Source organism: Palaemon carinicauda, chromosome 5 (genome assembly GCF_036898095.1).
Source record: "Palaemon carinicauda isolate YSFRI2023 chromosome 5, ASM3689809v2, whole genome shotgun sequence".
Classification (NCBI taxonomy): domain Eukaryota; kingdom Metazoa; phylum Arthropoda; class Malacostraca; order Decapoda; family Palaemonidae; genus Palaemon; species Palaemon carinicauda.
The window spans coordinates 132808012-132826847 of NC_090729.1; the positions used below are offsets into that span (position 1 = coordinate 132808012).

The window sequence follows — 18836 nt, forward strand, 5'->3', positions numbered from 1 at the left end:
TATTGACAGGTGTCATGTGATCAATAGAGTCTGTAAGGAATATGACAGGTGTCACTTAGCCACCTGACAGGTGACAAATTGTTTGGCACGTCAATGTGCCATCCGAGAAGTAACAGACTTGCGGGTGTCGCTTTTCCGTCAGGGACTTAACAAGTTGCTGTGCTATCTGAGTGAGTGACGGGTCTATCATAGTTAAATGAGTACATAAGTGTCTAAAGTAATGCAGGATTTTCTTTATATTGATATTCTGTTGACGTGTGTTTAGTATTACGATAGTGTTTCCAAGAGAAAAGATTTCTTTTAAGCATTTTTATATAGATTTGAAATAAACGGCAATTTTAATCGGAAATTCTCCGTAAAAATATACTGTTCTTTACCTTGAGTAAAATACAGGCGTCTGTAAATTTTACCTTACTTTATTACATTTTACGGGTTGGTGTCCGTAATATCACTCCTTTACGTCAATATATACGTTTTTAAAACGGTAAAAACCTGGGAGTAAATGTTGCCAGGCATTTACCATTTTTCTAATGCAAATTTTTAACGGTGTATTTTAATTAGTCTGAGAGTACTCTTAGCCTTGATTTATATTCGGAATTATGCTTCGGTATATCAATTGAAAAATATAAGACAAACTGTTATTTGGGAGCTGCAAAGCAACGTCAATAAAGGAAAGGAAATTAGGAATGCTTTTTCTTCTATGAATGTTGTTCTCCTGGTCCCTTGTGTGTTATAAAAAAAAAAAATACTATAATCTTGCTAGGAAAAGTTTTCTGCTCTCGTTCCCTATTCGCCTCGAATGCTTTGTTGTTATCGTTGGTACGGATGTAGAATACGAGATTTATCTAATTATCATTATTATTATTGTTATCTTTATTATTATTATTATTATTTTTATCATTATTATTATTATTATTATTATTATTATTATCATTATTCCTTTCTTTTAACTAATACACTATTATAATGAATATTATATCTAAACTTCATGATGCAAATTCGTTTATTTAGAAAACTAATGTTTATTATAAAATGCTGCAGCTAATAAAAATTATAGATAAAAAAGAGTACTTTAAATAATTATCTTGGTATTTATTATTTTGGTTGAAACAAAGAAATGGTTGCGAACTTAAAAATAAATGAAAGGTTAAGAAAAATAAAGCAAAAGAAGCAAATATTTCTTTAATCCATTACGGCCTGCACTCTGTTAGACACAGAGTAGGTAGTAGGTTGGCCAGGGCACCAGCCACCCGTTGAGATACTACCACTAGAGTGTTATTGGGTCTTTTGAATGTCCAGATAGTACTACATTGGATCCTTCTCTCTGGTTACGGTTCATTTTCCGTTTGCCTATACACTCACACACCGAATAGTCTGGCCTATTCTTTACATATTCTCCTCTGTCCTCATACACCTGACAACACGAGATTACAAAACAATTCTTCTTAGTGCACTGTAATTGTTCAGTGGCCACTTTCCTCTTTGTAAGGGTAGAAGAGACTCTAGCCATGGTAAGCAGCTCTTCTAGGAGGATACTCCAAAATCAAACCATTGTTCTCTAATCTTGGCTAATGCCATAGCCTCTGTATTATGGTCTCCCACTATCTTGGGTTAGAGTTCTCTTGCTTGAGGGTACACTCGGGCACACTGTTCTATCTTATATCTCTTCCTCATGTTTTGTTAAAGTTTTTATAGTTTATAAGGTGATATTTATTTTAATATTGTTGCTCTTCTTAAAATATTTTATTTTTAGTTGTTCCCTTTCCTCTCTGAGCTATTTTCCCTGTTGGAGCCCCTGGGCTTATAGCATCCTGCTTTTCCAACTAGGGTTTTAGCTTAGCAAGTAATGATGATAATAATAATAATTTATTTGTAATCAGGTCGATTATTAAGTCGGGAATATTTCATGTATTTTAGGTATTGCTTTATTTCCATCCCCTCCCCCTCTTCTATTGTATAATTTTATAAGTTATAAATAAAATAAGTTTAATTGTCATTGTGAGATCTATCATGAGTTTTGCAGCGTAATGTCCTTTATTTGACTTTGGGTCTTAAACCCTCTCCATCTCATAGTAAGGTTTATTAGAGATTTTTGTCTTATAAGAACTGAAGGCCTAATAATAATTAATCTTTTACGCCTGATGTCATATTCTTGTGCCGTTCATTTATCTTGCTCAAAGAATTCGCCCGAACACGGTCTCGAACCCTGGAATAAATTCTTTTCATTTTATTCAGGTTTTATATTAAACGTTGATAAATGTAAATTCATTTATATAATAACTTTACGACTAATGTTAAAAAGCTTACCACTAATGTTACAAAGCTTTACCAGTAATGTTGCTAAAGCTTCTTCAATCACATTATGTCTTTGGAGAAAGGGTCAGTAACCAGTCTTTTGCGTCTGTCTTTTTTTTTTTTTATTGTGAACTTCTAGTCAGTCGCAATATCTCTCTCCGTTCTGGATAGCTTCAGAGAAGCAGCGTGTTTCTATGCTGACATGTGTCAACCTATGGCTCTAAATCTTTCTTCGTCTATCTCGGAACGTCTTCCATTCTGGCAGACGTTGATTACGGCGCAGGCCATTAATTCTATCTGCCATGTTATCTTTCTCTGTCCTTCAATTTTCCTGCCAGAGAGAAAGCCTTGTTTTGCCTGCATCCGACAGAGGCAGTAAAGGGTCCCAAATGGCACGTCACTCTGAAAGAAACTGATGGGCCATCAGCTGGAAACGAGAAAACTGGACCTCTGTAGTGACATGGTCGAGTGTCAAACGTCCCTTGTTGTGTCAAACATTTTTGCCCCTATGTCCTTCAATAAGAATTAGGATAGGCATAATTGGAGAAGTGGTTGTAAACTGGTCTAGTTCTTGCAGTCTACAATGACGTTTGTCTGTTTCAGGAAATAAGAAAATCCGGTCCATTACATATTAGGTGATAGTGATAAATTTTATATGAATTATGATCAATTTGATGTTTATGATGGCGAGGGTAAATTTTAATATTTTGACACTGTTGCTTTTTTTAATACATAAATAGGATACTAGTTATGTATCAATGAATTAGAAGCTTGCTAATTTTGTCTGCAATGTAATTTGAAAGAAAAGTCGAACGGGTAAGTCCCGACTCAAGGGGCTTTACGTAATCCCTCAAAGCTCATATGTAGTTATCTCTAGTGTTCTTATTTGTATATAAGAGTCTAGTGATGGTGGAGATTGGTCTGGGATGGGGAACCTGATTTGAGATGGGCAAAGGAATTCTTTACTTGCAGATATTCATGGGAAATAAGTATATGGATAAACTTTGCATTTTGTATTATTATTATTATTATTATTATTATTATTATTATTATTATTATTATTATTATTAATTAATTAATTAATAATGATACAAATGTGATAAGCTTGCTTAGGACTGCAAAGAAATGATGGTGTACGTGATGGATGCTTCAATGGAATTAAAATTATTTTGATATCGGAGGCTTTTCATATGCCATTCTATAGAGTTCATCCAAACGATTAACAGCTGAGAGACTTCTCTGCTGCTAATTTGGAACCCTTCGTCCCCATCATACAGCAGTATCTTGATTTTAATTCTATGGCCATTGCGTTGGACATTACTTACTTTGCGCGGTATAGTTTCACTATCATTTTGTCTAGGGTGTGCACTTCACACTTTCCTCTTAAAGTTTTAAGGTTTAAAGGCCACTCATGAATGACAGACCATAGAGACAGTGACATTGGCCTAGTAAGCAGGACAATGCCCTAGAGGCTGACCATATATACATATGATCAGCGCCCAAGCCCCCCTCTCCACCCAAGCTAGGACCTAGGAGGGCCAGGCAATGGTTGCTGCTGCCTCAGCCGATAGACCTATGGGCTCCTCCAAATCCCCATCCTTGACTCCCAGTCAGGAACGTTACCACATCGGCCACCACAACCCTAGAGATCTTTTGTTCTATACCTTTTCCATTTCCATATGGGGTCACTGTATCCTATCAGCCTCTTTGGATGTATCGTCGCATAGTTAAAGCATCCCTTGAAAAGGGATATCGGAAAATCTCTCCAGGAAAATTGTTAAAGACTTGAAAGAGTAGGTTTGCAGCCTTGTCTGCAGAGGCCAAAATTGAAAATATCCCTTAAACCCTCCACTGGAGAAAAGTAGCATTTGATCTTCTCTGAAACCGATTCAGGGCAAAAAAAGAAAAGAAAAAAAAAACACCTTCACTGGAGATAAGTAGCATTACTAATCTCCTCTGAAAACAAATCGGGGCAAAGGTAAGAGTTTTATTTATTTTTTTTTTTTGCGTGGGGGGAGGGGGGGGGGGTTTGTTTGAAACTTTGGAGCTTAACTCTAGAATTGCAGTCTTATTTATTCACTGTTTTTTCTTGATCAACATTGCTCATGATGGAATCATGTCTGAACTTAGGACGCACTTTATCGGCAGATGCTTGATCTTATAATACTCATTATTGGTAAATAGTTGTAATTTCAACACCTAATAATGGGAGGTATTTCAGCTGGCAATACAGATACTTATCGTTAGGAGATGTTTGAATTGTTAATACTAGTACTTATTATTAGGAAGTGTTTGAACTGGTAGTGCTAGTACGTATTGTTTGGAAATGTGAGAATCGTCACAATAAGTACTTCTAATTTGGAGATGTTAGAACTAGCAGTACAAATACTGTACATGTCTAATATGAGCTGTTTGAATTGGTAATACAAGTACTTATTATAAGAAAATGTTTGAGCTGCCTGCAAAATTACTTATTGGGAAATGTTTCAGTTGCCAATACAAGTACTACTACTTATTGGGAAATGTTTGAGCTGCCAATACCATTAGCTGTTAGGAAATGTTTGAGCTGCCAATACAAGTACAGCTACTTACAGGGAAATGTTTGAGCTACCAAGACAAGTATTACTTCTTATTCAGAAATGTTTGCGGTGGCAATACAATTACTTATTATTGGAAAATGTTTGAGCGGCCAATAAAAGTACTTGTTATTGAGAAATTTTTATGTAGGCAGTACAAGTACATATTATTGTGAAATGTTTGAGCTGCCAATACATGTACTTATTATTGAGAAGTGTTTGAGCTTCTAATAAAAATACTAGTTATTGGGAAATGTTTGAGCTCCCAGTACAAGTACTTATTATTGGGAAATGTTTGAGCTGCCATTACAACTACTTATTGAGAAACATTTGAGCTACCAGTACAACAACTTATTATTTGGAAATGTTTGATCTGCCAATACAAGTACTTATTAGGAAATATTAGAAAACCATCATGGGATGCTTTACTTCTAAGACAATTCGTAGGAAAATTTTGATTTTATAAATTCATCATTTGGAGAAATTTTGAACATAAAAATTGTATTTCATTGAATCAAGATATATATAAATTTAAATAATTTAAATTTAATTTTAAAAAATTCTAAAATTTTTTAAAACTCTTTGAAGGGTATGCATTGTGATTGCAGAGGATATTAAGAGAACTTAATTTTGATTTTAGGCTATTTTAGATGTTAATCTTAAATTAGATATGGCTCGGATAGCTCAGTCGGTAGAGCATTAGGCTTTTAACCTAAGGGTCCAGGGTTCAAGTCCCTGTTCGAGCGAATATTTTCACGTCATATATGTGAACAGTTTTAATTGGTATATATCAAGTAAAATGCACAGTAAAATACTAGTTGAATGGAAAGTTTTCACTTAATGTTAGTATTATTAGTGAAGACTTTTTAATATAAATGTTTGAGATTATTTTTTCATATATTTGGTCTTGTTTTCACTAATTAATTTATTTTTTTCGATTGCGTAAATATAGCAGTTTTAGTCAAGTAGTGTTTCCGAATCTCCTAGATTGAATCGACCTATTCTTTTTCGGTTGAGATGTCTATGGGACGAGCAGTCTAATTCTTTCAATTAATCCAGGATTTAAGTTATTAGCTAACACAAATACAGTGCCAATTCGTACCCAACATGTGTATTAATATACATTTAATGGAAAATAATGGTCCTCATGTCTCTGGCTACTTTTAATAGATATCCATTAATTTCATTGCCATCCAAATTTCATTCAAACTGTATTTCCAGCTTTAGTGACCCTATTGATTGTGGACTAAAATTACCCATACAATTTCAGGAATTGAGTCAGTCGGTGTATGATCAATATTTTATTATTTAGACTAGTTATAATCATCTCAGGTATTGTATTATGAGTTATCTAATAATCTAATATATTAATTTTCGCAAGACTATTTAGCAGTTATTCTTATTTTATAGTTTACCAAGGAATATTGATAGTTTTTTTTTCAGTCATATTTATCAATTTATGAAGATTTTCGGTGTTAATCACATTATATAGCGAATATATATGCCAATGAATGATTATTAACTTAAAGAAATATAATCTCATTTCATGTACATTTATCAGTAAGTTAATAGAAAAATCATTTGTGCATAAACGCCCCATAGAACTTTCTAGGCACCATGACACTTTCGTACAACACAAGAGTTGTCAGTTAGTGTAAATCAAAGAGCCACTGGATAACGATTTTTCTGTCTCATGATACACTCACCAATGAGATTATGGAGATAAGACGTTTTCCCCAAGTGATCAGTTTAGAAATCTCTTCCATTTAGGTGTGACGGCGGTTAAGAATACATCCCTTTGACGGGAAGCGAGATGCTCGTCATAAACACACACACATAAAATTTCTTGATATATGATGTAATTGTAGTGTATATACAGTATATGTACAGCACAATATACATATATGTTTATGTATATATATATATATATATATATATATATATATATATATATATATATACATATATATATATATATATATATATACATATATATGTATGTATGTATGTATATATATATATATATATGTGTGTGTGTGTGTGTGTGTGTGTTTATATATACATGTATGTATGTACATTATGATGTACATTTGCATGTGTATACATATGCATAAACATGTATGTCTAGATACATAATATATATAATGTGCGTAAATGTATATATATATATATATATATATATATATATATATATATATATATAGTGTATATGTACGTGTAAATATTTATATATACACATAAACGTATATATAGGTATGTGTATATATATGTATATATATATATATATAAATCTATGTATAAATATATATATATATATATATATATATATATATAAATCTATGTATATATATATATATATATATAAAGTATATATAGGTATATGTATATATATATATATATATATATATATATTTATTTATATATATATATAAAGTATATATAGGTATATGTGTATATATATATATATATATATATATATATATACTTATATATATATATACATATATATATATATATATATATATATATAAAAGCTGGAAAAACAGGGAACTATAAGTACTAATGCTCCAACAGGGAAAAATAGCTCAGTGATTTAAGGAAATAAATTACCTACATGAGAAGTTATGAACAATTAAAAATAAAATATTTTAAGAATAGTAACAACAGTAAAACAGAATTTTCATATATAAACTATAAAAAGAGACTTATGTCAGCCTCTTCAATATAAAAACATTCGCTGCAACTTTGAACTTTTGATGTACCACCGATTTAACTATCTAATTAGCAAGATCATTCCACAACCTGTTCATAGCTGGAATAAAACTTCTAGATTACTGTGTAGTATTGCGCCTCATGGTGGAGAAGGGTCGAGAATTGGAATTAACGGCATATATAGTATTATAAACAGGATTGAACTGTCCGGGAAGATTTGAATATTAAGGATAGTCAGAATTATAAAAAAAAATCTTATTCAACATGCATAAAAAGCTATTGGAACGACGGTGCCAGAGATTAATAGCTAGATTAAGTATAAGAAATTTGATAGACCGTGAGTTCCTGTTCCTGTCCAACAAATTAAGAGGAGAATCACCAGCTGAAGACCAGACAAGAGAACAATGCTCGAAATAAGGTAGACTGAAAGATTTAGAACACTAACAAAGAACAGATTAATCACCGAAAAAATTACAAGACTTTCTCGATAAGCCAATTTTTTTGTGCGATTAAAGAAGAGACAGACCTAATGTGGTTCTCAGGAGTAAATTTGCTGTCGCGAATTACACTTAAAATTTGAAGAGTCATACAGAGTTAAAGAAACATTATCAATGCTGAGATCCGGATGTTAAGGAGCCACTGTTCTCGACCTACTTTCAATCATACTTTGAGTTTTGTTAGGAATCGGCTTCATGTCCCATAATTTGCACCATGCACTAATTTTAGTTAGATCTCTATTAAGGAATTCGGCAACCGCAGTTCTACAATCAGATGAGCTTGTTTTCTAGGCCAAACCGCATGTCCTGTGTATATAGTATAAAAAGTAATAAGCCAAGAACACTACCCTGAGGAAGATCAGATATCACATTTCTATACTCACATTGGTGCCCATCAACGACTTTTTGCTATCTATTACTTAAAATACAAAATGGTGCTAAGAAAAGACCCATCCACTCCCAACTGTTTGAGTCTGAAAATAAGGGGCCTCAAGATTAACACGGTCAAAGGCAGCATTAAAGTCAAGGCCAATCATATGAACTTCCTGACCACAATCAAGGGATTTCTGTACAGCATTGGAGATTGTAAGAAGGATATCACATTCTCCAAGGCCTTTACGAAAGCCAAATTACGAACTAGGGAATAGATGATTACCTTCAGCAAACCTTTTTTAGACATTTTGTAAAAAGACGTTCAAAACCTTTTAGATAATATGTGAGTTATGGAAACTGGTCAGTAATCAGCAAGACGAGCTACCGCAAGTACATTTACATAATGGACTAACATTACTAATTCTCCAAAAAAGTGCTGGAAGAACCTCCTCTTGCTAACTTGCACAAAATAGCAGATAACTTTAGAGCTAAGACAACTGCAGTCAAGCAAAGGAAAAATACCATTTGGGTCTACACCTCCATAAGCATCAAGGTCTATCAAGAGAGCTTTAATTTCATGAGATCGGAAAGCTAAACTATTTATAGTAGTTTAGCCTCTGGAAAACAGGAATGAGGAAGATCAAAAGGATTACCTTTTCCTTTGGACAGTGAGTGACCGTCATCTGGTTTATGTTAAGAAGCAACTGTTGCATTTACACCAAAGAGTGCAAATTTGGTCAGATTTTAGTGTAGCCGACCTTTTATGTTCCTGGGTTGTACCAGATAGGGTCTCTTTTAAGGTAAAATTTTATTCCTTTTCAGGAATACAAAAGCTCTAAGCTGAGTATAATTATTGGAAATCAAATCTGATCTATTACCCTTCCAAAGGTGATAGGCCTCCTGCTTCTCCAAATAAGCACGCCTATGATCATCATTGTACCATGGTTTGTCCTTCAGTCGGTACCTTAGCACACGAGAAAGGATATGAGTTTTTATGCACATATGAATATGTATATATATTTATATGAATTCGATTGGTATAACAGAAGAATTGTCACGGACTTTTATCTTTCTTTGTGGCTAAGTGGTATGTCAATGTTGTTACAAGTTTCCTGGACCAGGGTTCGATTCCGGGCCGGTCAGAAGCTTCAAGCTATTGTCTTTGAGTGGTTCCGTCTGTGGCTCTGGTCCCAAGGTCGGTAAGAGAATTCAGACATTAATGTATCAAAATATATATGGCTTATTTGAGTATGAAAAACACGTTTAAATGTGTAAAATTTTGTATTTTTTTATATATATATTTATATTTATATATACTGTATATATATATATATATATATATATATTATATATAAATATTATACAGTATATATATATATATATATATATATATATATATATATATATATATATATAATATATATATATGTATATATATATATATATATATATATATGTATATATATATATATATATGTATGTATATATATATATATATATATATATATATATATACATATATATATATATATATATATATATATATATATATATATATATATAATATATTTGTGGGAGGGAAACACTCCACCGTTGAAAAGTTACATATCGTATACATGATTATTTAAGGATTTGAAAGTATGCCTTAGATTATTTTTATTGGATAGTTGCTAGAGTTTTTTTTTTTTTTTTTTTAATTTGGAGTTTATTAGTATCCTGTATCGTTTCCTTGTTTGATATATTCGTAATTTCATGAAAGAATATTTTCACCAATATTTTTTTTTTTCACTTCTTTGCAGGTAAGGAATTGATGAGTTTCTGAACGGGTCTGCTGTAAATGTCTATGTGAGTACCTTTGATCTTTCTAATTGAGAATTTGCTATAAAGTATTTTTTGAATAAGAAGGATATGAATTGCTTCGAAACATTCGGTAATTTATTCCATAGTATTCAGTGTTTTATTTTCCCCCAGAAATTCTTGTTATTGGTTTTAAACATTTCCGTAACCTTGTTTTTGTTAGTGTGTGTAACTATTTAATTTCTATAAACTGATTTCTTTCAATTTTTATTGCCGAAATCTTTTCAGTGCCTCAAAACCATGATTGTTATATCCAAGGTCTACCTCGTTTGCATTCCTTAGCTTGGTACGTGTACCGAGTTGCCCTCCAATTTAGCATCTTGAAATAAGGAACTAGTTTTATCATAAGGCAAAGTTATCGTATAAAAAAAAAAAACATTATTTTACATGTGTTCAATGTATGTGAATGTTTGTGTGTTTGAATATCTATCTTTTTTATTTGGTTGCAATGGTAATCTAAATATGACGCATTGTGAAGCCTATTTGTTTCTGAAAGAAGGAAATTATACCTATTCAAAATATGTATGTGCGTGTGTGTGTTTGGATATCAATTTTTGTGATTTTATTGCAATTAGAATCGAACTATTATTCAGTGTGAATCTGAATTGGAGTTTCTAAAAAGAAAATTATATGATGCAGATATAGACCCACAAATTATGCAAACCATCGTATGATGTACATACAAATGTGTTTACAGATTTTCCATATTTACAAATGGACAAATTCAGAGCAATTAATTTTCCCCGGTTGAATGAACATAATACCAACAACGATATTTGAAGTTTTCACAAGAGCTTCTGTTTGTAAACGAGAACGGGTTTAATGATTCCATTTGAAAAGGTAGTAATATTTTTTTCCCAAATGCTACTCCGGGCCCATTTCCAGATTCCCATTTGATAGTGACGAAATTACCCACCGTGGACGATTGCTCATAATGAAAAATTCTTAATTAATGCCGGCGCCATTAATCATCAAGCTATTAATGGGTAAGGATTACCATTAATAGTTAAGGGTCTGGACTCCAGCGTTCTTTTTAATGTCAAGTTGTATAGACGAGTCTCTATTGAAGGTGGGGTGTGTGGAACCCACCTGGATAGCTATTCACCAGCCTTCTCTCTCTCTCTCTCTCTCTCTCTCTCTCTCTCTCTCTCTCTCTCTCTCTCTGATGAGGCGACCGTGATAGCATGAACCATGAGATTTCTCTTTGGGAAACCGAATGTTAATTTTGATTTTGTTGGTTGATATTTTAATTTCTTTGAAAGAAGAAAGATCTAATTATTATATCTTATGTAATGCAAGATTAGAAGAATGGTTTATCTCTCTCTCTCTCTCTCTCTCTCTCTCTCTCTCTCTCTCTCTCTCTCTCTCTCTGTATGTATGTATGCATATATATATATATATATATATATATATATATATTTTATATATATATATATATATATATATATATATATATATAGATAGATAGATAGATAGATAGATAGATAGATAGATAAGCCATTTCACCTAAAACGAAGGAGGGGCTAAAGGAAAAAAAATTCCCGGGTGTCCCAAATTCATACTTTTCCTGCTGAATCATAGATGAACTATTCCTGCATACACACTGCCCTCCCCCCCCCCATCCTCCCCTTTTTCCTGCAATCACTCTTTGCAAATGACCAAACTACCTCTTCCTTCTCATCTTTTTCCCTATTTACCTTTTTCAACTTCTTATCTTCCCATTTCACTTCCTTTCAGCTTTTCTAGCGTTTCACCCTTTTTCCTTTGAAAGATTTAAGGACCACTCGTGAATGGCAGAGGCAAAGGACAGGTACATTGGCCTATCAAGCAGGTCAATGCCTTAGAGACTGACCATATATACATATGATCAAGCTAGGACCAAGGAGGGCTAGGCAATGGATGCTGATGACTCTGCAGGTAGACCTATAGGCTCTCCCAAAATCTCCCATCGTTAGTTCACAAGGATGGTGAAGTTGCAGCGACCAAAAGAACTATTGAGTTTGAGCGTGACTCGAGCCTCATTCTGGCGATCACCAGCCAAGGACGTTACCAACAGGCTATCACAACCATTTTACTTGCATTCAACATACATTTAATTTCATTAATGAATTTTTGGTTACATATTTTACCATTCTTTCACGCTAATCCTGGTACCTTTCTTTGTTCGTTAATTATATAATTCACATCTTTTATCATCGCACCAGCATCCATTATATTTACTCTGAAATTCTCTGACAAATCTTCTGCTTCTGTCTTTCTACCCTTCGCTTTAATGACAATTACGCCATCTTCCTGATTTTCATTTGCCCTCACACCTAACTTTAACTCATATTTACTCTCAGCTTTTTCTTAAACATGGCATCGCTTTCAAACACTCTTAATTACTGCAGTTTCCCCATCTCTTCTCTAATCAGTCTTGCTTCATTTCCAAAATGTCATCCATTTCACACATCATTTAAGAAAAATTTTTATGCCATTTCAGTTCCCCTTTCTGTTTCTTCTCTCGTCATCCCATGCATAAAGATTCAGAAGGAATAGAGAAAAACATCTAGACCAAAGCATGCACTTTCCCATTAACAAACAAACATTCCCATGTTTTGGGTTCCCCATTATAAAGGTTTCTCAAAAGGCAGTTGATCTTCGTAATTCTTTACTTATATTTGCGAATATGATAATTCTAAAAGTAAAATTAAAAAGGACTGGAAGCCAGTGCAAGAATGAAGTTAGGACTACGTGATCTTATTAATACTGCTGAGATAGTTGGTGATAGTAAAGCAAAGTTGGCAAGTATGGTGACAGACTTGAAATATTTTGTACGAAATGTTCAGAAGGGAATTTTATTAAAAGGAGGTTATCTTAAGATTGGAAAAGGGAGCTATGAATGAAAGTTTTGATGGTGAAGGAAAACAAAATCGGTAAATTCATTTTCATTATTTTGCTGTATATGAGGTAAAAGATGATAGGATGAGATAAGGAGCAAATTAAAGACTAAAGAACTCAGCAGATGTAGTTTTGTATCGGTGAAACAAAACAGTTGGTTAGTGTTTTATTATTATTATTATTATTATTATTATTATTATTATATATGCATATTAAAGATCTATCTATCCTATCTATCTATCCTATCTATCTATCTATCTATCTATATATATATATATATATATATATATAGAGAGAGAGAGAGAGAGAGAGAGAGAGAGAGAGAGAGAGAGAGAGAGTATATTAGATATGACATCATATGTATATATACATTATATGTGTGTGTGTGTGTGTGTGTGTGTGAGAGAGAGAGAGAGAGAGAGAGAGAGAGAGAGAGAGAGAGAGAGAGAGAGAGAGAGAGAGAGAGAGAGAGAGGGGAGTTTTTGCAAGTGTATTTTCACCCTTCTCGTAAGCGTCAGGTCTGTCTCCTTCCAAACCAGAAAGCTTTAAAAATGTAAATGAAATAATCCCGAGTGGAATTCTCCCGAATATTATGCGTCCCTAACCCAGCTCACTGCATTAATAGGAAATTGAGATAATGGCCCAAGGAGGGAATCTCATAATGGAGAGAAATGGGGTAAAAACACGGAGAGAGAGAGAGAGAGAGAGAGAGAGAGAGAGAGAGAGAGAGAGAGAGAGAGAGAGAGAGACTCCAAGGCGAAGTAGATACAGACCAAATTTAAAGCCAAGAGATTCAGCGGTAAATAGATTTAAAACTGTGAAGAGGAAGGTGGTTGGGAATATGAGACCATACAAATGGAATTAAGGAAAACCAATTTTCTTAGATATTTTCAGTAAAGAAGGTCAACTCTACAGTGGTTATAGACATGTTTCTCATACAAAAAGTGAAAGTATTGTTGCTATACCCCAAACATTAGATGTTAGTTTTTTTCTGATTTTTATAATATTATCATAGGGTAATATTGCGATCAAGTCGGTTTATTTACTTGTGTGTGTGTGGACAGAATTGTGTGAAAACTACTCGACGGATTTTGACGAAATTTTCACCACAGATAGATTTTAGGCCATAGATGACTTCATTAACCTTTGGCAGAGGTCAGAAATCCCTAATAGATATTATTATTATTATTATTATTATTATTATTATTATTTACCTCCTAATGCCTATCCATTGCATGGTACATAAGGTCCCTTTTGTTTAGATATTCCAAAAAGTTACGGCTTATTCCCGTTATGTACCTATTAAATTACCTGAATAACCAATTAAGAGAAACATTGCCTCATCTTACCCCATAAACACGGGGCTGAAGTTTTGGGGTTAAAGGATGCTTATGCTTGGGAATAGTCATTTTATTAATCAATTGAAAACTGAAATTTCTATATATCATGTCACGTAATACTTGCCTGCATGAAGTTCGGCTGCTTCCTAGAACTTCACAACGTATCAGGTCACATCCTCGTGTGGCAGAAAGTGAGTTTACCGAATGGCCTGGCAATGTTAATTAATTAACAATATTATCTATGGATGATAAGTTATACAAAGAGTATTATAGTTGAGTGGCCAATGTCTTCTTAATTAGTCTGGTTGTGTACTGAATACTGAATTCCTAATTTAACGTTTTGAGTCCAGTCAAACATAGGGCAACTGGAAACACTGTTTGCTTATTTACTTTAGGGGCCATATTCCTAGCCTTATCACATGTGGAAACTCTGTGCACTACAGGACCTACAAGATCTGTTTGCCATAAACGTTCTTAGATATCTAGAGTATCACACAGCGTATTTCGCGTTACTTGTCAAATACACATTGTTGAAGCACCTAGAAAACAGTCTTCAGCCGCTTCAATCTTTTGAATGTCTAGTAGAATCTAGTTTTATTCTTGTGACTGGATATTTGGAAGCTGTAGAACCTAGAGCAGAGGTACAGTCACTCATATAAGTTCGTAGATGTCCGGGTGTTTGGGAGAAATTTCCATTTCACCGCTTTCTGGACGACAGGTGTCTGGGAGCGCAAAACCTGTCAAATATTCAATTCGGTTTCGCGCTCTCAAGACACCTGTCGTCCAGAAAGGGGGTGAATAGAAATCTTTCTCAAACACCCGGACATCCACAAACTTATATGAGTGACTGTACATTTTGGGTCAAATGACTTGAAACAGTCTGTAATAACTATTCTCGTGTCCACAAAATTCATTGGCTGCAAGATGTGTAGCAATTCTATGAGATATTTTGGACGTCCGGTTCTGATAACTTGACACGAGTCATTGCAAATATCCTAATCTATTTGGGCTTTAATAAGCAGACAGTGTAATTCAATTAGTATAGTAATAATACTTTTTTCTTGCTCCTGTGGTTATTATGTTCTGCCATTTCTTAAGTAGGTGGAGTTACAGTACTCAATCCTGCTAATAGTACGGGTAATAATAGTTTCCTTACCGAATATTCCTCTAGGTGCTTTTATTTAATTTTTTTATTCTTTTATTTTTTTTTTTTTTTAGAAGATCAATGTTTCTAAGGTGATATCCGCCGATTTTTTTCAGCACTTAAGAGACAAATTACAGTCAAATACACCTTGGTTACAAACTACTAATTATCGGGTCCAGGCAGTTATTAATATTTAATGGCATGTCACGAAAAATTTCTTATGTTTTTCTTTCCTACCACCATAAACTAAAATATATTTTCACTTAGCTTTGGTTTTTTAACTGTCATCCAATCCCTAACACTAGTAAAACATGGTTTAAAGTTTCAGCTGTATAATCTGTCATATATGAAGTAAAATTATTTTATCAGCTGCAAATAGTTTAAACTTTATGTATGTAATACTTTGGATGGACTATAGAAAAAGCGTCAGGCTTCCATGTGTCATTTTAAAGAGATAGAATGCTGTGTACAAAAACTGCTTCAACAAATGGAGATTTGTTAAGAAACAAACGACATTCATTTCGGGAAAAATAAAAAGTTATATTCTCCGTTATAGTCGATGTCAATTAGACACAGTTATGGATGATTTTGAGCATATCTACATTCAAATGCAACAATATAGAGTTGCAGAAATATTTTATAATAACATTTATTGTGAAGAAAAGAAGTTTTACGGGAAAAGTAAAATAGAATAAAGAAATGTAACGTGAAAATAATGAAGAATAAAAAAAACAGAACCTAATTTATATTATTATTATTATTATTATTATTATTATTATTATTATTATTATTACTAGCCAAGCTACAACCCTAGTTTGAAAAGCAAGATGCTATAAACCCAAGGGCTCCAACAGGGAAAAATAGCCCAGTAAGGAAAGAAAATAAGGAAATAAATAAACGATATGAAAAAAAAATAGCAAAATATTTTAAAAACAGTAACAACATCAAAACAGATATGTCCCATATAAACTATAAACAGACTTAAGTAGATAATGAAAACGAGGCAGAGGCATTAATGATAAAGTCAAAGAAGAGAGAGATAGGAGGAGGAGGAGGAGGGAGGAGGAGGAGGAGAGGAGGAGGAGGAGGAGGAGGAGGAAAAATATATTTTTATTCTGGACTAAAGGCAAGTCATTATTAAAAAGGACCAATAAGGAAATTATGAAAGGTTTTTCTTTATGAGGAGGAGGAGGGGACAGTTCCTTATGGCGATTAAGAATTTTATTAAGATTAAATAGTCTTTTTCCGAAAAAGTCTTTATTCTCTCTCTCTCTCTCTCCTCTCTCTCTCTCCTCCTTCTCTCTCTCCTCTCCTCTCTCTCTCTCTCTCTCTCTCTCTCTCCGGGAATAATCTATTAATGACTTGGAGACCACAATTATACTTAGTGAGAAATAACTTCAAACATGGTAATTTCTCTCTCTCTCTCTCTCTCTCTCTCTCTCTCTCTCCTCCTCTCTCTCTCTCTCTCTCTCTCTCTCTCTCTCTCCTCCGGGGAATAATCTATTAATGACTTGGAGACCAACAATTATACTTAGTGAGAAATAACTTCAAACATGGTAATTTCTCTCTCTCTCTCTCTCTCTCTCACTCTCTCTCTCTCTCTCTCCTCTCTCTCTCTCTCTCTCTCTCTCTCATCTCTCTCTCTCTTTGTGGAATAATCTATTACTGACTTGGGGACCGTAATTTCATCCCTAGTGAGAAAGAACTTAAAACTTGGTAATTTTTGTTATTTCTCTCTCTCTCTCCTCTCTCTCTCTCTCTCTCTCTCTCTCTCTCTCTCTCTCTCTCTCTCTCTCTCTTTGGAGTAAACATTAGAACTACTATTTTATCAGTACTTCCGTTGTATTCATATATGTCTGGCTAAAACACGAGTAATGAAATTGGAATCAGAGGGGCACACAGTAGAGAGCATGCCTCCGCCATGGCAGCTTTTTCCTTGAGGTTAGAGTTAATTCGGTCGACCTTTTACCATGACCTTGACCTTAGACCTAGAACTTTCAAGATTGAATCACTTCCACGTCTCAACATAATTAATCCCTGAAAGTTTTACTATATGAGTAAAATTGTGGCCATGAAGTTGCTCACCAACAAACAAACAGACAAACGGGGAAAAATATAACCTCCATTCCAACTTCGTTGGCGGAGGTAATAAGGTATTTCTATGAAAATAGGATATTGAATCAATGTTGCCCTTGAGAAAGTTGTCATTTATTCTCATACACTTCGCAAATAAGGTAGACCCGTCAACCGTTTTTTTTTTTTTTTTTTTTTTTTTTTTTTCTGTAAATTCCATTGTTATTCTAAGTTATCCTCTTCGATCATGTACGTTTTCAATTATGTGGTCGGTGTTTGATTTTCATAATTGTATTTTTTACCTGTCATGTTATAGATGTCAGTAAATACTGCATTCTTACACTGTATACCGATGCCTGTTTGTGGGAAAATATTTTTATTTTTTTTTTATTTCTAAGATATTTAAAAAAAAATTAGAACTAATAGAATTAGAGATGAAGAGACTGAAAAAGATTTGATATGTACAATAATTGCACTAGGGATTAAGGTTTTCCTTCTTTTTCCTATTATTATTATTATTATTATTATTATTATTTAGTGGGTCTCTTTAAAAAAAGGGTTTTCAGTGTGACAGCTCCACTTTCATACTTGACATTTTTTTTTCTTTTGTGATGTCATAGGCATTATTCTCTTTCATTCCTTCCAGTTTTTAAGTCAATCCGTTTCATTCACTGGAACATTACCATTTGTACTCCAATCTTCTCACTTCCCCACCCCGCTTCATAAGTACGCCAGGAACATTTAACATATTTCCCAATTTTCAATATTGTTGCCTATGCCTCCCCACAAGAAAATGTACAGTCATGTATTGGAGAGATCTGGTCCATCTCCTTAAATAGATAGATTTCATAAATGCCTTTAAAAAATTACTCTACGCGTTTCCTTTTGAATGAAACGGATAAATTTGTCCCGTATAAAATTATCTACACATGATTTACTGATGAATTGGACCTGTTCATGAGACTTTTTATCATATTGATATTTTATTAACATTGTTTATTTTCATTCCGTCCATCTGGTAAGTATTATTACTGTGGTACATATATCTGATTTACGTAATCAACTGTCCCTGTTTGGCCCGAAGGAATAA

The 18836-nt window shown here is 33.5% G+C and overlaps 1 protein-coding gene and 1 non-coding gene across 3 annotated transcripts in view; both read left to right on the forward strand.

Moving 5' to 3' along the window:
* LOC137641481 (Kv channel-interacting protein 4-like) overlaps positions 1-18836 on the forward strand; it is an 852695-nt gene that overhangs the window by 57630 nt on the left and 776229 nt on the right. The window contains exon 1 of one of the 2 annotated variants that reach the window (XM_068374089.1): positions 10279-10297. The exons of the other annotated variant lie outside the window; for it this stretch is intronic. The gene's annotated coding sequence lies outside the window, so the exon portion shown is untranslated. Of the gene's footprint in view, positions 1-10278; positions 10298-18836 lie in introns of those variants that run through there. 2 annotated transcript variants of the gene reach the window in all.
* Positions 5545-5617, forward strand: TRNAK-UUU (transfer RNA lysine (anticodon UUU)). Its single transcript has one exon. It is a non-coding gene; the product is annotated as a tRNA-Lys (tRNA).